Source organism: Musca autumnalis, unplaced genomic scaffold (assembly GCF_047663935.1).
Source record: "Musca autumnalis isolate F117 unplaced genomic scaffold, ASM4766393v1 scaffold_1, whole genome shotgun sequence".
NCBI lineage: Eukaryota > Metazoa > Arthropoda > Insecta > Diptera > Muscidae > Musca > Musca autumnalis.
In genome coordinates, this window is record NW_027411644.1 from 315,099,614 (window position 1) to 315,125,640 (window position 26,027).

At 36.7% G+C, this 26,027-nt stretch overlaps 1 protein-coding gene across 27 annotated transcripts in view; it reads right to left on the reverse strand.

The window, feature by feature from the left end:
• LOC141389958 (ubiquitin carboxyl-terminal hydrolase 46-like) overlaps window positions 1-26,027 on the reverse strand; it is a 426,104-nt gene that overhangs the window by 341,731 nt on the left and 58,346 nt on the right. For 6 of the 27 annotated variants that reach the window (XM_073962287.1, XM_073962274.1, XM_073962284.1 and 3 more), the window contains exons 1-2: window positions 11,485-11,682; window positions 10,173-10,704 (exon numbers count right to left, since the gene is read on the reverse strand). The exons of 16 other annotated variants lie outside the window; for them this stretch is intronic. The gene's annotated coding sequence lies outside the window, so the exon portion shown is untranslated. Of the gene's footprint in view, window positions 1-10,172; window positions 10,705-11,484; window positions 11,683-26,027 lie in introns of those variants that run through there. 5 more of the 27 variants (XM_073962268.1, XM_073962275.1, XM_073962285.1 and 2 more) reach the window with 2 other exon arrangements.

The window sequence follows — 26,027 nt, forward strand, 5'->3', positions numbered from 1 at the left end:
TATTCTGAGACCTATAGTAAAATGTTATGGCGAACAATTTTGTAGAATATTTGGATTTGATGTGATCACATTTTAAAGAATTTTTTGAATGATTTTCAAAAAAAGGACCAAAAAGACCCCTTTGATAACCCGTATGAGGGTTAAGATTTTTAACAAAAATATTGCCCACATTCTGCTCTGTAAAGTTGCCAAAGATACTATGTACCTGAAATGCAAGGATTTCGTAATATCATAACACGAATATTTCGAAAAAAATAGAAATGGGCGGAACTTGTCCCGCCTACTTTAGTTACTTTCAGATGTAAAGTTTAAAAACGCCGATAAACGTGTCTCATATTTTTAGCTCTACTTTCATAATCTAATCGGTTTTTCCCATCATTTTGAAAAAAATTGAATTTTGTTGCACAGTGTTATTAGTCGGCCAGCCACACAAATGGTGTAATTTTTAGTACTTTTCGCACCTTTCTAGTACGAATTTCCAAAATCCCAGCCTTGTAGATACCCTGCCCTTCTCCCCAAGGCTGACTCTCACCCAAAATTTCAAGATTCTAGCTTCAGCTGTTTCGTCTGGGCGTTGTAGATCTGTCAGTCATCATCACTCAATATTATATATTATTAATTAGTGCAAACTTGCAGGTATGAAGTATTTTTAAAGACTTTTTTCTTATCAAGTCAAAACATGTACAAATCGATAGGGGTTTTCCTTCATGAATTGTAATGCCTTCCATTTCGGATGTTTGATATGATAGATAGATTGGCAGTGGCTTAGAATTTATTTTTTATAATTAAATATTTTATTTAATTTAATAATGTTTGGAACTTGGTTATGACCTATGTTCTCCACTTTTCCTTTAGTATGCAATATTTATTTCAAAATAAATTAATTTAAAAGCATGAATAAGTTTTATTAAATAATTATCATAAATGTAATTGGAAAAACACCTTCATTATGATCAACAGCATAAGCTGTGTTCGAGCCTATTTAAGGTGTTTTGTTTTTCACACAATTGTTGTTTTACGCTTCTCTTCTCATTAATCGACAGATGTTTCATCACACTTTTGGTTTTGGCCAAAACAACCAAAAAAAACAAAGTTAAAACAAAATTTTTGTGGTAATTTGAATTTTCCAACTTAATTTGGTTAGATGGCTACCCCGTTGTTGTTGTTGCCTTTGTTGTGTGGTTGTTTGGCCGTTGTGTTTTTTTTTGCATATAAACATAAATTTTAATAATATTTAATTATACATAATGAAATTTGAGGTGCTGTTAAGAAAAAATGAGCACCGTTTTTTTTTGCACAAAGTGCGAGAATCTGTGAACAAAGTAGATTTTTTCCACGTCATTGGCATAGATTAAAAAATCTGATGTTGAGCTGTTGCAAGTTTAGTGGTTTTCGCCATGTTAATATGAAATCAATTTTTGTTTATTAATGTAATTAAGTTCATTAGCTGAAGTTAAGCAACAACAACAACACAAACAAATAAATTGCAATTATGAGAATGAGAAACATCAGTAGTGCATCGATTCATTCATTAATCCAATCAGCCGATGATTTTCAAAGTATTGAATGTCTGTCATTAAAGAGTCATAGCCGCCTTTTTGATGGTTATTAGCAACACCTTGAGGTAGCAGAGACATGCATACATAGATGTTACATTGTAATTAAGTGTGTATTACTCTTTCAAAACTAATCGTTTTCAGATTAAGAAAATCATTATATCTGGTATTATAATTTCCAGTGAGCGAAAGATAAAAAAATAAAATAGCTCACTACGTGTAAACGCTACTGTAATTTATTAAAGCATTTCTTTAAGGCAACAATATTTGTTATTGTTTCCGAGAAATAACTATTTCTGCTCCAGAAATTTAACAAAATTACCTATTTTACAAAATGGGAGAAAATTGTCGTCTTTAGGAGCACGTTCCCCACACTTTCCAATATTTGGACCCTTTTTTTTGTTTGAATGTGGCACTATGCGCCCACGATTTGGCGTAAAAGCAATAAATAATAAAAATAATAAAAACATTTTTTTTGATTCCTTAGTTTCAATATGTTCTCTATCACATCTGTCTAATTATTACAAACTTTTACTTTTAGTGTTATGAGAACCTTATCAACAACCCCGCCATCTACTGACAGTCGAGAGCATCTTCCAAATGTCTTATGAATGAAACAAATTATGATAGAAGGCATAATATTCAATCGAATAGACAAACGAAACCTCAAGGCAGACATATATCGTCGTGGTGGTGGTCCACCACAAATAAATTGTGGTTATCGGTTTTTGTAAGGTATGACTGATTGTTTGTTTGATGGATTGGCCCACTGACAATGTCGCGTTCAATGAATGAATTTTGTAGAATGATGTTGTCTGTGTACCTTACCTTCTTTACCTCAACATTTTCAACTTAAGAAAACCACATATAATAATACATATTGTTGTTGTTGGAAGCATAGGTACAGAACTAGTGAACTTATTTGGGCCAAATTATGACAACAAAAGCAACCACAGAGACAAGCAACAATCAACAACAACAACAATAATGACAAAGCAATTAGTTGCAACCCAAATACTATTAACAACAACTGCAACAACATTCGACAACAAGAAATGTTATAAAGAAATTACCAAACCTATAGAAAAAATAAAAGAACAAAATGCTTGGAATGGAAATAAAGCAATGAAGAAACTTAAGAAAGGGTATTTTATTGTGTGGCGAAGGGAAACTAATTACATACCCAGCAAACAAAATGTTAACAACTCAATAACATATCAATCGTCTGCTCGAAATATGTACAACAAGGCAGGGAAGACTATAGTTTCGGACCTAGCCACAGATCCTCAGTACGATTGTTCGAGTTACATTAATTTACCAAAGAAAACTTTTCAATGATATTGTTACTTCGGACACACGGTGCTCTTTTAATGAAATGAGCTTACACCTGGGAAGTTTCTGCGGATTCTGAAACCACGATGTTCATAAATGAGAAAAATCAAAAAATAAAAAAATCGCCGGAGGGATTTTCAAAAAAAAATCGCGGTCAAAGTTCGCATTTTAGGTTTTCATAATTTTGCTAGGACACTGCAAGCCCTACCAAAATTGAACTAAACAAAATGTTGTAGCAGTGAAAATTCTCTACAAGATTGTCCTTAATGATATTTTCGTAGGTTTTATTGGGACAATTCACTGACTGCATCGTCTCCTGATGAAACAATGTCAAGACTACAATTTCCCAACTGAAACTTATATATCTCAAAAATGGTACAACCTAGGAAAAATTAGCCAATCTAGAAGAGAATTTTCACAGCTATAAGATTTCCTCTAGTCCCATTTCGATAAGACATACCGTTTTCAAGCAAATCGTGAAACCCTAACAAGTAAAAAAGTATCAGTCGGCTTTGCCGACAGAGATATACCCTCAGCCTGTGCAAATTGAAACACTTTTTTCACAAAAAAACTTATGTATTTAGGGGGTTTCAAAATTTTGGTCGTATGAACCGACAAAAATGTTGATTAGGTTTAAAGTTCAAAAATTTTGAGGAAGGAATGAACCGACATAGGCCATGGCTTCAACAAAAATCAAAGTGATTCAATAGCAGGTCTTAAAGTGAACTTTTAAAAAATTGTATGTGGGAGGTACGGGATGGAGTGGACAAATATAGTCCATATTCGAACCTGATCTGTATCTGGTAGATATTATGAGAATGTGTGAAGTATGGACCAAATCGGTCACTCCCATCAAGAATTTTCGTGCGCACAATTTTTCCGAATATTTTTCAATTTTTGTGGGGTAGGTACCTGAAAGAGTGGACCGATATGGCTTATCTACGAACTTAAAGTAAGTTTGGAAACAATATTACGAAGGCCAAATTTTGGCCGGAATCGGCATTTCCGTTCGAGAAGTATCTTGCGCTTCCACTCATAAACATGGTGTTTGTTTTTCAACTTTCAGGCTATTTTTCCAGGAAGTATGGACTTGCCCCTGAGAAAACTTGTACCTTCGTATAGGGGACAGTGAATACAAGATGCTAAAACAAAAACCAAGGCGATTCGAGAGCAGGTCCTAAACTGAACTTTTCTGAAATTTTGTGTGGGAGGTACTCGAAGGAGTTTACCGATTGAGTCCATATTGGAACCTCATTTAAGTCTGGTAGAAATTTCATAATATGCAAAGTATGGACCAAATCGGTTACTCCCTTCAAGAGTTATCGTACGCACAAATTTTCCGAACATTTTCGAACTTTTGTGGGTGAGGTACCGGAATGAGTGGACCGATATAATCCATCTTTGAACTTGAACTAAGTTTGGACAAAATATTCCGAAAGCCTAATTTTGGACCGAATCGGCAGATCCGTTCGAGAGTTATCGTGCGCTCCAACCACTACACACGGTGTCATAGGGTTTTTTGTAACTTTCAGGCTATTTTCTCAGGAAGTATGGACTTGCCCTAATAAAACTTACAGCGTCGTATAGAGGACAGCGAATACAACTTGCGTAAGCAAACATCAAAGCGATTCGAGACCAGGTCCTAAACTGAACTTTTCCGAAATTTTATGTGGGAGGTACCCGAAGGAGTGGACCGATTGAGTCCATATTGGAACCTCATCTAAGTTTGGTAGAAATTACACGATGTGCAACGTATGGACCAAATCGGTTATTCCCTACAAGAGTTATCGTGCGCACAAGTTTTGCGGCAATTTTTGAACATTTGTGGGGGAGGTACCTGAAGGAGTGAACCTATAGGCCCATATTCGAACTTAAATCGAATCTGGACAAAATATTTCGATACCCAAAATTTGAACCGAATCGATTGATCCGTTCGAGAGTTATCGTGTGCACCAGCCAGACCGACAGACAGACAGACAGACGGACGGACATTGCTAGATCTACTCAAAATTGTCTGAAACGGATATCGTACAAACATACATATAATATATAATTGTTCCACAAACATCCCAGATGGGACAAGGGAGACTTCTCTCATATCAATGAGTGCACGCCGATTCATATTAGCTCAATGATATGGGACCTACTTATTATTGCCGAGTCCGAACGGCGTGTCTTACGGCACCACTTGTAGAGAAGTTTTTTTCAAGGCTTAAATACTCAGGAAATGTCGCCAGCATTACTGAGGGGGAGTTTTGCCACCGTTGAAAATTTGATGTTGCTTGGTCTGGGATTCGAACCGCAGACCTTCTGAGTGCAAGGCGGACGTGCTAACCATTGCACCACGGTGGCCCCCGTACAAACATACTTGGGGTCTAAAACCATTATTTCGATGAGGCACATTTTTGGTCGTATCAAAGTGTAAATACCCTCTTTAGCCTACACGCAGATAAAAAATATTGTTCGGTTTTGTTGGAACAAAAATATCTATTTTTGGTTCCAAAAATGTGTTTGTATTGTACAAACATTGTAATCCAAATCCAAAAATACCATCTTTTGTTCCGAACATAGAAAACAAAAACAACTTTCGAATTTCCGGAATATTATAAAAATCGTTAACAATACCGATTGTAGGAACAATCATAATCTAATTTTTTTACAAAACATATTGTCAGCCCTGAAAACCAGATACTAAATTTTTTGATTTGAGTGTTTATACTTCTCATATACACTTTCCAAACAACTTTGATATAAATATCGCGTAAAATATTACGAGCATTGATGAACGCAATACATGGTTTGCTACTTTAACTGACAACAAAGACAAACAAAAAGCTACAAGCAGCCACCACAACATAAGGAATAATTAAACACCATAACAAACATGAAAAGGAAAGAAGAATGAAATAAAACAGAAACACACAAAAACAAAGATAAAGGCAGCATGTCATACAAACACCACAACTCACCAAAATTGTTTTTTCAACACGGCATCGAAGAGAAAAAAATTATCGAAGAAAAGAGAGAAATATTGTTCAGTTGACACACACTATTTTTGGATTTAACAAAAACGATTGTTGGATTCACAATACTACATAAGGAATCCAACAATATGTTAACAATACATATTTTGCTCTTGGAATATTGTTGGATCAAACATATTTTTTTCTCTGCGTGTAAAGGCTGAGGGTATAAAAATGTGACCTGAACTTCTATATCTCAAAAATGGTAAAATACTGGAAAAAGTCGTAATGGTCAATCCTCTAGAGAATTTTCACAGCTACAACATTTTCTTTAACCCGATTTCGATAGGACTTGCGATTTCCAAGCAAAACCTAAAAATGTGAACTTCGACCCCGATTTATTTAAAAATCCCACCAACGATGTTTTCTTGTTTTTGGATTCATTTGGTGTCATTTGACATTTTTTGGAAAGTTTAACCGTTTTTAGCCTAAGCGTACTCAGGACAGTTTGATATGCGAAAATTTGATTTGCAAAAATATCGACGTGGATAATCACGGCAAGAGTGCATCGATCAAACTAAATCTTTGTATGTCGACAAAGGACCATCTTATAGGACTATACAAATTAATGCAATCGTTCGGACACTCACTAAAAACGAAGGTCGTGAGGTTTATCCAAAACGGCCGGTGTGCCAGAAAAAAATTTAGCCGTGCGTAAACGGTAATGCACTTTCGGGGTCGATTTATGCATGTGCGTCTGTCTGTCCATGTATTTTTGTAAACAAAGTACAGGTCGCATTTATTGTCCGATTCGATTTTTTGGCCAAAGGACGAACGCTATTTATTTTGGTACAAATCGGTTCAGATTTGGATATACCCCCATATATATTTTCCAACGATTTGAAGCATTTGGTGCAACAAACACGCAAATTCTGTCCGATTTTGATGCCATTTGGTATATGTGACGGAATTAGGTCTAGGAATAAGTGTGTCAAATTATATAGAAATCGGTTTAGATTTAGATTAGCTGCCATATACATACATTTTCGGCCGATTTTAGGTATTTCATTTACGAAACACGCTATATAATGTACGATTTCAATGAAATTTGTAATGTGTGACGGAAATTAGTCTAGAAATAAGTGTGCCAAAGTATATCGAAATCTGTTCAGATTTAGATAAAGCTCCCATATATATTCTCGGCCGATTTTAACTATTTGATGCACGAAACGCTGTATATGTTCGATTTCAATGAAATTTGTAAAGTGTGACGGAACTTAGACTAGAAATAAGTGTGCCAGATCATATCGAAATCGGTTCAGATTTGGATACATCTCCCATTATATTATAGACCGATTTTAGATATGTGATGCACGAAACTCGCTATATATGTCCAATTTTGAGGAAATTTAGAACATGTGACGGAATTTGGTCTAGAAATAAATGTAAAAAATTAGTCAGAATTTTTTAATATTCCATAAGAAAAAAATTATAATTTTTTTTTGACGCTACATGAACGATTTTTGATACATGGGTTGAGAAAAAAGTTCTATTCTCAAATCTGCTCGAGATACTAATTTTGGATATTGCGCGCAAAAGTAATGGAGGTTTCAATTTTGATTATAAAAAAATTTTATAAAATCGCTATTAATTATATCGAGAAACATTGTTAATTTATGCCTTCCTACATACTATATGTTTACTGAGGTACCATAACTTTAGTGAAAAAGTTGTAAATTTTCGCGGAAATTAGGAAAGAATTCAAAACAATTAGTAGTTTGTAACTTGTTTTAATAAAATTCAAGCTGTTTATGCATCTGAAAAATATATTAAAAATATGTACGTAATCTAAACAACATAAATGAAACCAAAACTATACAAATCCGTTTAGTGGTTTGCATATTATAGCAAAAACAAAAAAAAAATATTGAGGAAATTTAATTTAGAAAATTTTAATAAAATTTATTTTGTGAGTTAGTTGAAGAAAATTTAAAATTTAGGTCTGAGTTATTCTTCTATTTTAGTTAAATTTCACGCAAAAAAAAATTATTCTAATCACTTCTCGAATACACGCTAACATCTAGCGGAAGATATGGGTATCGTTCAAATAAATGTTGGGTTCCTTTAAAGGGGGTATAATCTTGAAATAAAACTGTATCGGGTAATGTTCATTTTGAAATGCGTGTTAATCGCGAAATCCCCAAAATCACTTGATGCGCATGCGGTTTACCAATACAGTGAATTCTTCTCTTTAAAATTGTACACATTTGCCATGATTTACTTTGGCCTCTAAGATGTAGTATCATCTGCAGTTTAGTGTGCAACAAACTGTATAACGCTTATAATATGCACAAAGTGTATACACTTTTTATGCGCATCCGATTTCAATATCATCCTTGAAAAAATTCATCGATCTAAACATATTTCAAGCAAATCTATCAAGAACCGTGGATGTAGTATCACACACTATTTTTGGGATAAGTCGGATACAGCTCCCCATGCCACTAAATTTTTTAAACCGCTGTTTTCGCAAAAACGCGAGTTATGTGTCAGTCTCTTCATTGAAAAGGAAACGATCCACAGAAAACGCGATTTAATACGGGATATTTTCAAAAACATTTTACGCCCATTTTTCGGTTTTTGCAGTTGCCGTTTTCGCCGTTCTAGTGGATGGATTTTTACGATCGCTGATTTATATGATTCGGACCGTCAAAAAACTAAAATATCAAAAAGATATTGAAAATACTGTACCCAAAAAATAGGGGTTTTCGAAAAAATATCGCACTAAATTTTAGCCTTTGACAGTGGATTACTGTGATGCTGTCTGGGCTACATAGTCAATATACATATCAAATTATGCGAGTACTTTGATAGTAATAAGTGTTTTCCGGAATATCCGAATATGCGTCACAGTTAGATCAAAAATATAAAAAACACCTAAAATCTGGCTTCAAAATACCAGCAACCATAAAAGGTGGATGTAGTGGAGATTTTGAAATGTGATAAATTAGAAGTGTAATCTTCATTTTGTATTCTTCTAATTTTACTTTGGACAGATATCCGTAATTTAAACAATTTAACCGCCAATCGGATTACAACTTAAAAAACTCGTTTGCTTCAACGTGTTTTTACCTATTTTTATTAATTTACGCGGTCATAGCTTCCGCCCAATTTAACTTTTATAGCAACATTTTTGAGCTTTGATCAAAAGCAGTTCGTTTGATACAACTATGGTCATTTTTTCGTGGTAAACTGCAATATTTCGCGAATTATAACAGTGCAAACCTAGGCTTCATTAATGTTAAATTTTTTTGACTTTTCGTCATATACTTTATAGAAGAATATATATACTATATAGGGTCTCTGATGAATATTTTGATGTGTTACAAACGGAATGACAAATTTAATTATACCCTCCGTTTTATGGTGGAGGGTATAAAAATTGGCTCGAATCGGTTGATCTGTTAGACAGTTATCGTGCGCACCAGCCAGACCAGACTAAATAGACTTCAAACTGTCTGAAACCAATTTCGTCCAATTATTTCGATCTACAGCCATTATTTCGATGAGGCGCATTGTTGGCTATATCAAAGTGTGTGAGGGTATAGAAAATGATCTTAGCTCAAAGAAGTTTTACATGATGATGCCGGCCTATATTCCTGCGGGAAAACAGTTTATAACATGTTAAAATATAAAAGTTCAAATATAATTTTTGGTTAATAAAGGATGAGGGTTAAGATGTCGACATACGTTAAAGGGTTTCACCTAACAAAATTTTCATGTTTATAACCATATTGCATATCTACCCAGACTGAAATTGCTTGGGCCTTCTAAGTAATTCAAGAACCCCCCCCAAAAAAAAATCTAAAATTACAAAAATTTTAAATTGGCAATTTATGTAATATTCACTGATGGCTATTAAAAAGCTACGCCAAGCTAAAGTAGGTGGATAATTTTTATGCTCAACGGATGGTTGGGTAATGCCACAAAAGGTAGGGCGGAAAAGAGGAAGTTAAGCGGAAGAAGACGTAGAAGAAAACGCATAAAATGAAGAACCAGCAAAACTTAAGCACACAGCACAAACCCAACAAGAAAATCGATTTCCCTCCAACAATAACAAAAGTACATACAACAAAAAATGCAGTTGGTTTATGGTAAAGGGCCAGCCAGTCGTTTTAGAGGGAGACAGTTAAAAACTTTACGAGCAGTTATGATTATGGTACTGGACCAGCCAGTTAGTCTAGAGGAAGACGAATCAAAATTTTATGGGCAATTATGATTTTCCAAAAATGAAAAAAAAAAAAACAAAAATCATACAAACCTTTTAGACCAAGAAAATGTTGTTGTTAGAATATCCAATAAAATCCAAGAAATGGTAATCCTTGTTTAGATAATGGCAACTCTGTGTCGTATAGAGTAGATGTCTTGACAATATGAAGGTTATTTCACAAAATAAAATTTGAGATAAAAAACCAACAACACTTTTGTGGGATGTTATGAAGAAGAAAAAAATTTAATTGTAGTTTTTTACCAGAGAAAAAACTCAATAATTTTTTTTTTTCGTTTTCTGTGTAGGTAGGCTGGCACCAAAAAAACTTTAAACACGAATTATTTATTTTGAACAGATTTAAGTGATGTTGAATAATGGTAATTGTGGTGAATTCTTCTTGTTTTTATTTTTTACAATTTATTTTTCTTTGAAGAGATTTTTATCTGCTTGTTATTTTTTCTTGTTGACACTTTTTTCCACTTGGATTCTGGTGATTGATATTATAATTTTTATCTTATTTGAATTTTTCTCATGAAAATTTTCACATTTTTTTGTATTGCATTTTTTTGACGTTTTCACTTTGCTGGAAAAATATAATAAAAACATAAAAATTCTATGCACATTTTTTTCTATTCACAACGAACGAAGCTGCTGGGTGTTGTTGAGAGTAGACACCAATTAAAAAAACACACACACTGAGAGAGAATATATCCAGCAGCAAATGTGTGACAGACCGAGCAGAGCGACCGACCGATGGGGCAAATGCGACCGATTTTCTAGTTGGTATTTTTTTCTGTCAAATAGGTGAATTGGTGGTAGGATTGGTGTGGTGTGTGGTATGTTGGACAACAACAGTGTTGCGTGCCACAGAAACAGCAATTGGAATAGGCAAACAAGATGATGAAGAAGAAGCAGAAGTAGAGGAAGTGGCAATAAGCACTAGAACAGCACAAGAGCAAACCACATTATGATTGTTGGTAATAACACTGGATGGACGTGGTGGTGGTGGTAGTTTGTTACATTTGCTTTAAAGTGGTGTGGTGAATATAGAAAACAACTTATTTTTCCAATATTTTATTTAATGATTGAGATTCTTTTTTCACTTTTCCCTCAATAAAACTTGAAAATTTTAATTCGTTTATCCACAAATCTGGAAGTCACTTTTCAACACTTCTTGTATTTGTTGTTGCTTTGCACACACACTTTGTTTGATGGTTTCTTTTGCCGTTGCCCCACTACTTCTTCGTTGCTTTTCAAAAAACACTTTGAATTTTTATTAAAATCTTTCACTTGAAAACTTATTTTTTTCTGTGTTATTTATAAAAAAAATAATCCATTGCTGCTGCTGTTGCCACCGCCGTACCTTTTTGGGGTCCGTCGCCGCGTTTGTTCGTCCGTTCTTAGCCGTTCGTTCACAGCGCGAACACAAACTCTACAACAACATTGTCGTAATAATAAATACTACAACAATAATAAAAAAGCGGCACGGCAGCTCCAACCGAGAAAAAAAGCTACCGCATAGATACACAAATGTTGAATGATTGACAATAAACCACGAACAGAAGAGGTCGGTCGGTTGGTCTTCTCTCCCATGCTGCTTCCACGATTTTGTTCATTGTACTCTCCCAACAAAGTTACTCTCTGTGGTAAAGAGGTTACATTGGAAAGGCACATAATAACCCCCCTAATATACAACAATAGCAGCAATACGTCCATGGAGGAATATGGCCCGAAAAAGGGCCAGAGAGCACATGGAACCAGTACTATAGTAGTTGAGAGAACAACACAATCAACCCACAATACACAGTGCTGCCTCCTTTTGTTTGTTTGTTGTCACATAAACAGGCGGAGAGAGTAAATGGGGTGGATGAAATGTTGAATGAATGAACAATTACAAACTGTCTAACTGGGAAGGGGACTAGGAATTGTATTTTAATCAAAACTATCCATGTGCGCCAATAAACCACCGCATCTAACCATATGGTGTTCGCTCTACATGATTCCATTTTATTGTTTGTTTCGAAAAAGAAAAAAATATAAACATGTTGCAGAATAATTAGTTCTCTTGCTCAACTCATGGTCACGACTCTTTGGTAACTTACACTCAGCTTTATTTTATCTTTTGTTTTGCTTTAATGTACAGGGTTGGGAGTTTTGATAACATGGCAAACGTATCGTTAAGATAAAACAACAACAAATAAACAATGGCAATAGGGCGGGTACACACTGCACTGCATTCGTTTTTTTATACAATCCACCATACTTTGGGGGGGTATATTAAGTTTGTTATTCCGTTTGTAACTACTCGAAATAATAATTTTAGACCCTACAAACTATGGTCAGCGTGCAATACTATTATCAATATCGATGATTTCCATGTCTGTCCGTCTGTGGAAATCACTCTAACGTCTTAATGGAATTTTGAATTTTGGCAAAATCTATTGAATGTACGTAGGATTTTTGGTATTGAAAACGGGCTATGTAGGGCTACGTTTTGGTATAGCCCCATAAAAAGTGACGCGTCCGTCGTTTTAAGGAATTTTTAAGATATTTGTCCCTTTGGACCACCGAATTGGCTGTAATTTGGTATTTTTGTCTTCAGAGGCTAAAAAACATTTCTACCAAAAATTGCTTATATAGGTCCACGTTTTGGTATAGCCCCCATATATATGTCTTTTTTATTTGTTACATATATCTAAATACAGATAGCAAATAAATATATTTAACAAAGGTCCATGTTGACCATAGGGCCAGAGCTCCTAATACTCGCTCTAATTCGCTCGCGAGTGAAACTCTTTTTCAATTTGAGCAAGTTGAGGGTGGCAAATTGGTCCAAAACGTGGACCTATATAAGCAATTTTTGGTAGAAATGTTTTTTAGCCTCTGAAGACAAAAATACCAAATTACAGCCAATTCGGTGGTCCAAAGAGTATTAGGAGCTCTGGCCCTATGGTCAACATGGACCTTTGTTAAATATCCCATGGACCTTTGTTAAATTTCCCCCCCACCCAAACAAAAACTTACCTCACCCTAAAATAATCTGGCCCCACCCCAACCAAAAAATTGCACCCAAAAAACTTACAACCTCCCCCAAATTTTCACTCGCGAGTAAATCGGAGCTCTGCATAGGGAGATTACGAATTATCTCCATCTTCTTCTGTCATTAGCGATATTCTTGACTTGGTTCCATTTCTTGTTGTGAGCTTCGTATTCCTGTTTGACCGTTCTTATCCAAGTGGTTCGTGGCCTTCCTGGTCTTCGCTGGCCTTGAGGGTTCCAGTGTAATGCTGATTTTGGCACATCATCGTCAGGCCATCGGAGAAAATGACCGATCCAGGTCCATTTGCGCTTCTTTATTTCTTTCTCAACTAGTACATTGTTGGTGCGTTCTAGCAGTTCGAATGTTGTTATTTTGTTGGGCCAATATATGCGTAGTATTTTTTTCAGACATCGGTTTATGAACGTTTGGAGCTTCTTTATATTGGATTGTGTGTAGCCCCACGTGGTTTAGTTTTACGACTTATGTTATTGGATTGCCATATTTTGTGGAGCGCCTGAAAGGCTGCTCGGGCTTTGTTGATGCGAGCCAATATATCTTCTTCAGATCCGCCGTTCGCGGATATTATGCTTCCGAGATAGCTGAAGGTTGCGACATTTTGTATAGCAGTTCCATTTACGGTCAGAGAAGTCGTTACATTTGTGCCAATCCTCATCATTTTTGTCTTCTTGATCACATAATCGAGCATTATAAGGAATAAGGTTGGTAATAGTATGCATCCTTGTTTAACACCGGCAGTAGGAGAAAAAGGTGGGCTTTCTTCACCATAAAAGCGTACGCAGCTGCTAGAGTTTCTGTAGAGCCCCCGAATGAGTTCCACTATATTGTTGGGAATACCATTGAGAGCCAGTATGTTCCATAGTGCGTCTCGTGACACAGTGTCAAAGGCTCGAACGAAATCAACAAAAACTAAATATAATGGCGAGTTGTATTCTCTGGACTGCTCAATTATAATGCGCAAAGTGTTTATGTGGTCAGCACAAGATCTTCCAGGGCGAAAACCGGCTTGTTTGCATCGCATCATATTTTCCACAGCTGGGCGTATCCTATGCAGGATCAATGTTGCCATGAGTTTGGCAATGGAGTTTAATAGAGTGATACCTCTCCAGTTTTTGCACTCTTTTAGATCGCCATTTTTGGGAATTGTTATTATGACCCCCTTTTTCCAATCGTCTGGTATTTGCCCGATTACCCAAACGTTTCGAATGATAGGAGTTAGTTGGTGCACCATATTTTATTAGTTCTGCTGGTATATCGTCCGCTGGATCTGCCGTTTCTCAAAGCTTCAAGTGCTGTTTTAATCTCCCCGCAAGTTGGTGGATGAGTTGGGATATCACGTCTTGGGTTCCGTCTTGAGAGCATGGAGATCATTTGATGTTCGTTTTGGTGGTGTGCTGGTTGATTTTCCATAAAGAATTCACGCCAACGATTTAGCTGCTCGGTTGGTGTGGTGAGTTTGATCCCGATTTTATCCTTAATAGAGGCAGTGCTTCTGATGTTATTACCACCTAATTTTTTTATTTAATAAGCTTCGTCTGCGATGTTGTTGCAATAATGTTCTCTGTCGATGCGTCAAGATGTTTGACGCTTGCAACTGATCTTCTATACGTGCAGAATCCATGCGTGTTTTTAGTGCTTTTCTGTTATTTATTTCAGACCATGTTAAGTCCCTTATCCATGGTTTTCTGCGTTCTGTTGCACAGCCAAGGACAGACTAAGCGGTTTGCTTACAGGCGTGTGCTATGGTTTCCCATGTTGTTGCTTCGTTTGTTCTTTCATATAATCTCAATGCGGAGTTGTATGCTTCACGCATGGTTTGGTTTTGCAGTCTTCCTATGTTGTATTTGCAGGGTTTCTTTTTCTTCTTGATGGCGGCAGGGCGAAGCCTGGAGGTTCCAACCAACAGTTGGTGGTCACTATCCATGTCTGCTCCTCGTCTCGCCTTCACATCCATTAGTGAACCCACGAAAAGTTTGCTCGTAATGATGTGATCAATTTGATTTCGAGTTCTGCTGAGGGGATTGCCACGTATATTTGTGAATATCTTTATGCTTGAATCTAGTGCCTCCAATATATAGGCTATGTCGTGAGTAAAAGTCTACGAGTCGGTCACCGTTCTCGTTTCTCGTGTTGCCTAGGTCATGTGGCCCCTTAACTGTTTCATTGTCGGTGTTATTGTTCCCGACTTTTACATTGAAATCACCGATTATAATTTTGATATATCCGTCTGGGATTGTGCTCATGGTGGCGTCAAGCTGTATAGATAGAACTCGTCTTTTGCAGAATTGAATGTAGCTGTGATTATACGGTCTGAAATTGCACGATAATCAATCAAACACTCGCTAGCTTGTCGTGTTAGGAGTAGTCCTATTCGGTGTGATACGTTGCCAGAATAAAGGAATTTATAGCCATTAGGCAGTGGGATGCTCCCACTTTGTACCAGTCTTGTCTCACTCAGACCAAGAATATCCAATTAATAATTGTTCATCTCCATGTATACTTGTTGTAGTCTGGATGGTTCCGAGAGAGTTCTAACGTTCCATGTACCAATCATTATCCGTTTCTTAAAGCCAAAAGTCGTCATCGTAACAGGGGTTGTTTGATATGAATTTGTAATCGTTTCTATAATAATGTTTTTTTTTACTTGTGTGGGTTATTGGCCTACAGCAAAACCTGCTTCTCTAGGTGAGGGTACCTTTTTGTTTTGTTTTGGACACCGTGTTTCAGAGGGAATACGTGCTGACATCCTCCTAGTTCCTGAGACGCGCTAAGGCCATTCAGGTTTCACTGATGCTTCCCCCTCCTCCTTTATCCGGGCTGGGGACCGACAGGTCATATAAAATATGACCAGGCGGAGTCCCCATATACGCCCCATATATAGTAAGGGTCATTTTCAGATATTTTGAATGTATTAGTCCCATTTAACCACAAAATCGGTTGTAATTTGGTATTTTGTATTTACAAAGGCAAAGAAACATTTCTACCAAAAAAATTTTTATATAGGTCCACGTTCTGATATATTTATATATTTATATATTTATATATATATATAATTTTCGGGAGGTTTTAGCCACATTATTTCACCAAAGTGGCTTAAATTTGGTGTTTAGTAGTTTTCGAGGCTACAGAACGTTCCTTCACAAATTTGTCGGTATAGGTCTACGTTTTGATATGGACCCCATAGAACGGTACCTCCCGATTTTTGGTGTTTTGAAGGGTTTAGCCTCCTTATAATACGGGGGGTACAACATTTTCCACCTGAAATTTGTCGGTATAGCTCCCATATATATAGCTTTATATAGCTCCCATAGAACCTCCCGATTTTCGGTACGTTGAAGGTTGTGTCCTCAATATCCCACCAAAAATGAGTGACATTTGGTAGTTAGTCTTCGTTGGGCTAAACAATTTTCCAGTTTAAAGTCATCGATAAAGGTCCACGCCTTTATATAGCCCCCATACAACAATATCTTCAGATTTTCTGTATTTTGAAGGTCATGGCCTCAATATTCCACCAAAATGGCTGAAAATTGGTATTTAATCTTCGTTGGGGGTATAAAACTTTCCACCTGAAATTTGTCGGTGCAGGTCCATGCATGCCTTCATATAGCCCTCTTGAACGGTATCTCCCTATTTTCTCTATTTTAAAGTTTGTGGCCTATATATCCAACAAAAATGGCTGAAATTTGGTCGAAGATTAAAGCTGGGGGTTTACAACTTTCCACCTGACATTTGTCGGTATAGGTCGACGTTCTCAGTTATCCCCCATAGAACGGTATATCCCTATTTTCGGTATTTTGAAAGTTGTGGCCTCACACAGCCCTCGTATCGATTTTTTTATTTTGAAAATTGTGGCCTCAATATACCACCGATATGACTGAAATTTGGTATTAAGACTTTCAAAGGGGCATAAAATATTGCAGAAGAGAATTATCAGTTTAAGTCCATGTCTTCGAGTTAGCCCCATAGAAGAATACTTCACGATTTTCGGTATTTTAAAGGTCAATATCCCATCGAAACGGCTGAAATTAAATATTTAGTCTCCGTTGGTGGTATAAAACTTTCCACTTGAAATTTTCCGGTATTGTTCATGTCTTTATATGAGCGTCGCCCATAATATTTCCATAAATACTTAAGCATGTGTGTATGCATGGGTGAAAAAAACAACAACCACATAATGTTCATCGTTTGTTTATGTACACGTACAGTGGGCGCCCTCACTATACTGTCTTTGCAAAGAAGCGCGTCCCTGCTTTATATAGCCACCATAGAGCTGTTCCTCCCAATTTTCGATATTTTGAAAGTTTTAGCCACATTTTTCAATCGGAATAACTAAATTTTAATATTTAATCATCGCTGGGTTACAAAACTTTCCTCCTCCTCCAAAGAGCGATATGGGCCATTTCACAAGTTAAACTAAATTTGGACAAAATATTAGGAGATCCAATGTTTGGTTGCCCCCGAAATTGTGAACCGGTATTGCCCATCTTCGAACTGAAACAAAGTTTTGAAAAAAATATGACGAAAGACAAATTTTGGACCAAATCGGTTGATCAGTTCGAGAGTTATCGTGCCCTCCAGCCACTACATATCGTCGGTGTCATGCTTAAGTGTTCCATACGCCATTTGCCTAATTAGAGAAAATCTCAAGTTAATGTTTGAGCCCATACGGATTAAAAGTGGTACAAAAATCCAATACTTTAAGAGCTCAGTTCTACTTAACTAAACTCAAAGAACATATCAGTACTTTATTTTAGTCAGATATCTCAATTGTTCCATGGGTTATTTTTTTGTATTTTTGGCACATTTCAACAGAACCACTTTTTATCAATTGTGTTCCACCTCCCTTATGTGGAGTGCTACTGTATGGTTGAAAATTCACGGCTTCAAATGGAACATTTATATGAGCAAATAAATACATTAAGGACTGTTTTTATAGGTCTCCTTAAAATCTATTTATTTGAAATATATAGAAGTAGAGTAGAATATGAGGTAAAAATTCCGATCGGAACTGATTTTTGGATTTCTAATGTAACATAAAAACTTTAAACGCGTTTTTCTCAAAATACCATTTTTGTAGTCGGTGTCTACGCTAATTTCAATACGAATGAACGTATCTGCGTAAATTTTTGTGGGCTTAAATCAAAATCTTGTCTTCAACCTAGGGAATTTTGTATAGGATGCGTTACCTTAAGCAAAAAGCAATTGTGGTTTTCATGTAAAATTACATTATTCAAAAATATTTAGATTTAAAAACTATTATTCTTCAGTTTTTAAGCCCAGTCCTTTAAAAAACGTTGACCTATACGCCATTTTTTTCCAAATGCCATGATTTTTGGGGCAGAACAATTCGTTTTTGTCTCTTTTTGTTCCATAGGCCATGGAACAAACAAGTTCAAAGTTGTGTTGTTCCAGACGCCAGGCTTTATGGATATGGAACAAAAATACAAGATTTTTTGCGTCACAAGGTGGATATGGAACATATTGTCATCTGAATATCTCAAAAACTATAAAAGATAGAAGAAAACCGATTAAAAAATCTGAAAGAGCATGGTTTAAAATCTAGTAAGGTACCTTTATCTCAAAATCTCAAAAATTGCGTATGGAACACTTAAGCGTAACACCGACGATATGGTGCCATAGGGGTTTTTAACACCTTTCGGACTGTTTATCCGAAATTTTGTGTGAGAGGTACCCGAAGGAGTGGACAAATGAAGTTCATAATCGAACCTAATCTATATCTGGTAGATATATTAGGATGGGTGAAGTATGGATCAAACGGGTCACTCCCATCAAGAGTTATCGTGCGCACAATTTTTCCGAACATTTTTGAACTTTTGTGGGGGAGGTAACTGAAGGTGTCGACCGATATAACCCATCTTCGAACTTAAACTAAGTTTGCCCAAAATATTACGAAGGCCAAATTTTGGACCGAAGCGGCAGATCCGTTCGAGAGTTATCTTGCGCTCCAAACACTACATATGGTGCCATAGAGTTTTTTTGCAACTTTCAGGCTATATTCTCAGAAAGTATGGGCTTGCCCCTGATGAAACTTGTACCGTCGTATAGGGGACAGTGAATACAAGTTGTTACAAAAAAAATCAAAGCGATACGAGACAGATCCTAAACTGAAGTTTTCCGAAATTTTGTGTGGGAAGTACTCGAAGTAGTGGACCGATGAAGCACATATTGAAACTTCATCTAAGTCTGGTATTAATTTCACGATGTGCAAAGTATGACCCAAATCGGTTACTCCCTTCAAAATTTATCGTGCGCATTTTCCGAACATTTTCGAACTTTTGTGGGGGAGGTAATGGAAGGAGTGGACCGATATAACACATCTTCGACCTTAAACTAAGTTTGGCCAAAATGTTACGAAAGCTAAATTTTGGACCGAATGGGTTGATCCTTTCGAGAGTTATCGTGCGCACCAGCCAGCCAGACGGACATGTCTAAATCAACTTCAAATTGTCTGAAACGATGAGGCACATTTTGTCCGTATGAAAGTGTATACTAACTAAAATGTTTTTTGAATTTTAACTTTTGTTTATCAAAATTCTGATCTCCTTATTTTTGTATTTTTCAATTATAAAGATATAAATAAATAAAAAGAAAAATAAAAAATAAATTTATAATTTAGTTTTCATAAAAAATTATCATTTCAAAAAAATTTACTGAGGGGGTGCTTTAGTTTTGGCCGATACTGTACGTATTGTTGTTTCTATTCTTGTTCATAATTACGGTAATTCTTGTTTTCACATAAAACCATCAGAGAGTACACTACTCCCATCTCTGCATTTAACTCTGGACTGTTAACGAGGTGAGTTTTTATATAAATTAATCCCCATCTCTTGATTAAACTTAATAAAACATTCTCATAACTGAATGTAAATCTCTCGCTGTGGCGCTCTGAGAATTTGATACTGAGAAATATAGGTATCCCCCACTCTGAACCAGGGATGGAAAATTCAGTACAATAGTACTTTTTTCAGTACCATTTCACTATAAAAAGTACCGAAGTACCCCCGCGGCCAATTCAGTACCATTTCACATACTCTAGTCCCACACGTTGAAAAATGTTATAAAAATGCCTAAAATAAAAATTCATAATTCACACTTTGCTTCCAAGATTAAAATTTTTATATATGCAAATTGCTAGAAATTTTAAAAATCTGGATGTATGTTCCTCCGTATTGTGAATATACCAAAATAAGAAACTATATGATCATTTTCTTCGTGGAGCTATTGAGAATCTGAAATACCAAGCAAGTTACAGTAGACGAATCATTTAAAAGACTTCATATCGAGCGGTATCGCAGTACCTTCCAATCTAAAAACCTGCAATACCTTTTCTATTGGGGCTATATTAGTGCTGGCGAACTATCGATAGTCCGATTATCATTTCGATTACTGACGTAAAACAAAATTTTCATCGGCATGGTTGCCTTGCTTTCCTGCTTCATTTCTGACATAACATAAAATAAAAGATTAAAGAAGGCCGAGCCAATTTCGAACTAGGTTGCACTTTTCTTCTGTATTCTTTTATTTTTGTTATGTCTCAAATACTGCGAGTGTATCTTGATTTCAACAGACGGAAGGACATGGTTATATACAAACTTTGTAGGATCTCCGACGAATATTTCGATGCGTTACAAACGGAATGGCATTCTTCAGATTTCATAGATGTAAGCCTTTGTTGTTGTTTTTTACTAAATTATAATTTTTAAATGTTTTTTAAAAAATAATAAAAAAGTACTTTTTCAATGAAAAAAGTACTATTTAAGTACTTTTTGAAATTTTTAATTTTCCATCCCTGCTCTGAACATAAAGCCAGTCCTCAAACTTACTTATGGCACAAATGAGAATGTGAAGCAAATGTTTGATATCTGAAAATTATTGTCAATATGACGAAAAATAAATAACAGAAGAAGAATAGCAAAATAAACAAAAACGAAAATGTTTTCGAGCCCGCGTTATATACAAAGGCCTCAAACACTCACATAATATAATACCTCCAATTCATTAACACCAAAAAATATTCAACACATTACGAATGAAAATCATATGCACGAGAGTTGAGTTGAGTTCAAGCAAACGAACAAAGTACAAATACTCATTAATTATTCTCTTTTTTCCGTGGGGAGTGGGGGCGGTGGGCAAATATTTGTGGGAGGAATAACTTTTTTATTGTATCTTTATAAACAAAAAATAAATAAAAAAAAAAACAAAAGCACACACACGGAGCGTCACACACAGAATGCATTTATTGTGTGAACAAAAAACCCCAAACAAATAAGGAATGTTCCAAAGGCGCGAGCGGGTATCGTTCTCTTTCACGTTGTTGGTAGGTCAAACGTTTTCATACTCGTACTGCTTGAGATCTGCATTGGAGGCAACTGAATAGATTGCCGTGTGTCTCATCTAGCGAATGCGTAGCAAATGATATTCAACAGCAAAAGTGTTATTGTTGTTTTTATATGGTGACAGACGGCCCCCTAAACTAGCAACTCATAATATCAACAACAACAACCACAACAAATATGATAATCGATCGTTTTAGGCCTCAACTGCATCAAGCGGCGCAAACGACGTCATGACATAAGAAATTGCATTGGAGAAGATATCTTCTATATACGGTTAAAGTACAACAAAAAAAAAGCAAAGGCAACCCAACAACAAATATGGTATATGACAACAACAACAGGGCTACATGGTATCCATATGCATATGTGTCGTTTACTAGCTAGCTGCCTGTCTGTCCCCATCTCGTTGGGAACACATTGCATTTTTTATTCTCTGTTTCTGTTTTTTTTTTTTTCTTGTGCTTCTTCTTGTGTATAAACTTTTTTGTACACACTATCTTTATTGGATAGATGTATTATGTGGGGATATAAGCTAAAGCAACGACAGGCCAGCCAATATATTCTCTTCTTTATGCATAAATATTTGGATGGATATGTAAGAAGCTACGACGACACACAGCCATCAAAGAAACGAGAAACGCATACACACCATAGGAAGTTGGTTCAAGCGACAAATTCGACAGACTGACACAGACAGACGACAAGCAGCGCCAAAAAAATCCGACAGCAAACGATTTTTGAATTACAATCATATTACACAAGCTTACAAGGATTGTAATAAAAACACCTTATGATATTGTAACTTGAGTTCCAGAGAAGCTTGTTTGTGTTAGCTAGAAAAGCTTGTTTGATAGCACTCTATGGTTCTTCTATAGATGGTATACCTTCCAGAAGTCATTGATTGATAGAATACCTTACATAGGCTTTATAAGGATTCAATAATACCCTAATAGACTTACATGCAGATAGTCAACTAAATTATTGCAAAACCCAAATTATTACAAAATTTTAAATAAAACAAGTAACAAAGACGTTAAGTTCAAGTCGAACTTGTTATACCCTCCACCACGAGGTGTATTGAAGTAAAGTGTGACAATTAGTTTCCTTTCATTTATCAAGAAGACTAAATAACAATTTTCAGCAATTTCGGTAAAACCATGTGACTAACCTTCAAAATATCGAAAATCGGGAAGTACCATTCTATGGGGGTTATAATATCAAAACGACGATAGATACCGGAACAAATTTCTGGCGGACAGTTTTTAAACTCAAAGAAGACTAAATACCAAATGTTCGATATTTCGGTAGGCTTGTGGGGGCTAAAATCTTCAAAATACCGAAAATCAAGAGGTACGCTTCTATGGGGCATATAGAAAGACGTGGACATATGGAAGACTAATAATAGTTCAACAACAAGTAAGAAAGTATCAGTCAGCTGAGCCGACAGAGATATACCCTCAGCCACGTACCCGAAGAAAAAAAGTTAGCACAATACTTCCGTAGGTTTTTTAGCTGTTGGGAAAATTTTCTAGGATGGAAAGGGCCGCAAAAAACTACATGTTGCAAGAAAATTCAGAATGATCCAAGACGAGTGCATTTTTTCCAAACTTTGGGTAGGGTGTACCCATAGGAGTGATCCGATGTAGTACATATTCGGACCTAATGCAAATCTGTAGGAAATATTTTTTTTCTTTATTAGTCTATGGATATTTTCCTTACAGACTATATAATTAAATATGTTGTACTTAATTTTCTGAATTTAAATATATTACAATTTTACTTTTCAATTTACAAAGTTTGAGCTAAATCGATTTCTCTCTTAAAGGGTTATTTTACACATTAGCCTGTTTAGGTGGTGCCGGTAGGATTTTCTGGACCTTTTTGGGTCATTATCTCAGGAAGTATGGACTTTTCCACGAAAAAAAAATTACAACGTCGTAACAGGGGCCGCAAGTGCAACCTGCTGCGTCACAAATTAATAAGATCAGAGAGGAGTTGTTAAACTATACTTTTTCCAAATTTTGTGTGGGAGGTACTCAAATGAGTGGACCGATATATTCCATATTAGAACTCGAACTATGCCTGAAAGTAATATTACCAATAGCAAAGTTTGGCTCAATTCGGTTATTCCCTCCTAGAGTTATCATACCCACAATCTTGGCGAAAATTTTTAACCTTTATGGGGGAGGTACCGGAAGGAGTGGACCGATATGGTTTATCTTCGAATTTAAGCTAAGTTCGGAGAAAATATTGAAAGACCCAAAATTTTAACCAAATAAATGCCCTCAACTTGCCCCCCCACCCTCAACTTCCCCGCCCACAACTTGCCCACCCACCTCAACTTCCCCCACATAAACTTCCCACCAACATTACACAAAAATTTTTCCAAAAATATATCAATTAATTTTTACTCGATTTTACTCTTCGAGTGAACTCGTACTCTATTTCGTGTATTTTCACTTCCACTCTTATTTTTAAATCCCGAGTACTCGCGAGTGCTCTCAAATAAAACAAAAGAGTGCAGAGTAAACTTCTTTTAAAACTCGCACTCTTCGAGTACTCCCACTCGCAGGTACTTTTCACTCACGAGTAAAAACGAGCAAATCGGACTTTTTACTCCCACTCTTCGAGTACTTCCACTCGCGAGTATTTTTTCTACTCGCGCGAGTACTCCCGCTCGAACTCGCTCGAATTTCACTAGCTAGTAAAATGCGAGCGAGTATTTCGGAGCTCTGATTTATACCCTCAGCCTTCAGGCTAAAGAGGGTATTTACACTTTGATACGGCCAAAAATGTGCCTCATCGAAATAATGGTTTTAGACCCCAAGTATGTTTGTACGATATCCGTTTCAGACAATTTTGAGTCGATCTAGCAATGTCCGTCCGTCTGTCTGTCTGTCCGTCTTTCTGGCTGGCTGGTGCGCACGATAACTCTCGAACGGATCAATCGATTCGGTTCAAATTTTGGGTATCGAAATATTTTGTCCAGATTTGATTTAAGTTCGAACGTGGGCCATATCGGTCCAATCCTTCAGGTACCTCCCCCACAAAAGTTCAAAAATGTTCGGAAAAATTGTCCGCACGATAACTCTTGAAGGGAGTAACCGAATTAATAATGGTTTTAGACCCCAAGTATGTTTGTACGATATCCGTTTCAGACAATTTTGAGTCGATCTAGCAATGTCCGTCCGTCTGTCTGTCTGTCCGTCTTTCTGGCTGGCTGGTGCGCACGATAGCTCTCGAACGGATCAATCGATTCAAATTTTGGGTATCGAAATATTTTGTCCAGATTTGATTTAAGTTCGAAGGTGGGCCATATCGGTCCACTCCTTCAGGTACCTCCCCCACAAAAGTTCAAAAATGTACGGAAAAATTGTCCGCACGATAACTCTTGAAGGGAGTAACCGAATTAGTCCATACCTTGCACATCGTGACATTTCTACCAGACATAGATGAGATTCCAATATGGACCCTATTGGTTCACTCTTTCGGGTACCTCCCACACAAAATTTTGCTTAAGTGCAGTTTAAGGCCTGCTCTCGAATCGCTTTCATTTTTGTTGCAGCCACTTGTATTCACTACCCCCAAGAGCAAGTCCATATATCCTCAGAAATCAGCACGAAAACTGCAAACAACCCATATAATACCATGCGTCGTAGTTGGAGTGCACGATAACTTTCGAACGGATCAACATGTTTGGTAGTTGAGTTGCCCCCTCAACTTGTCTCCTCCCCCCTCAACTTGCCCCTCCCCCACCAACTTGTCCCCCCCCCCCCACAACCTCAACTTGCCCCCTCCCACTCCCTCAACTTCCCTCCCTCCCTCCCTCAGCATTTTCGCATTTTCACTCCCACTCGTTTTTTCTTGCAAAACTCGTACTCGCAAACACTTTTCACTCGCGAGTAAAAACGAGCAAGTCTGAAATATGCTTCGCGAGTGACGAGTAAAAATAGAGTATACTCGTTTTATTTTTTCTACTCGCGCGAGAACTCCCGCTCGAACTCGCTCGAATTTCACTCGCGAGTAGAATTCGAGCGAGTATTTCGGAGCTCTGAATATACCAGATGGGACAAGGGGGACTTGACTCATATCAATGAGTGCACCCTGGTTGATATTAGCTCAATGATAAGGGACCTACTGTTTATTGCCGAGTCCGAACGGCGTGTTCTAAGACACCACTTATAGAGAAGTTTTACATGGCTGACATACTCAAGAAATGTCGCCAACATTGCTGAGGGGTATTTTGCCACCGTTGAAATTTTTGATGTTGCCTGGCCGGGGAATCGAACCCAGAACATTTAGCGTGAAAGGCGGGTGTGCATACCATTGCACCACAGTGCCACTTCGGTGGATTATTGTGACCACAACCTTCGAAATGACGAAAAGCGGGAGGTACCATTCTATGGGGGCTATATGAAGGCGTAGACCTATACCCAGAAAATTCTGGGGGAAAGTTGTATACCACCAATGAAGACTTAATACCACATT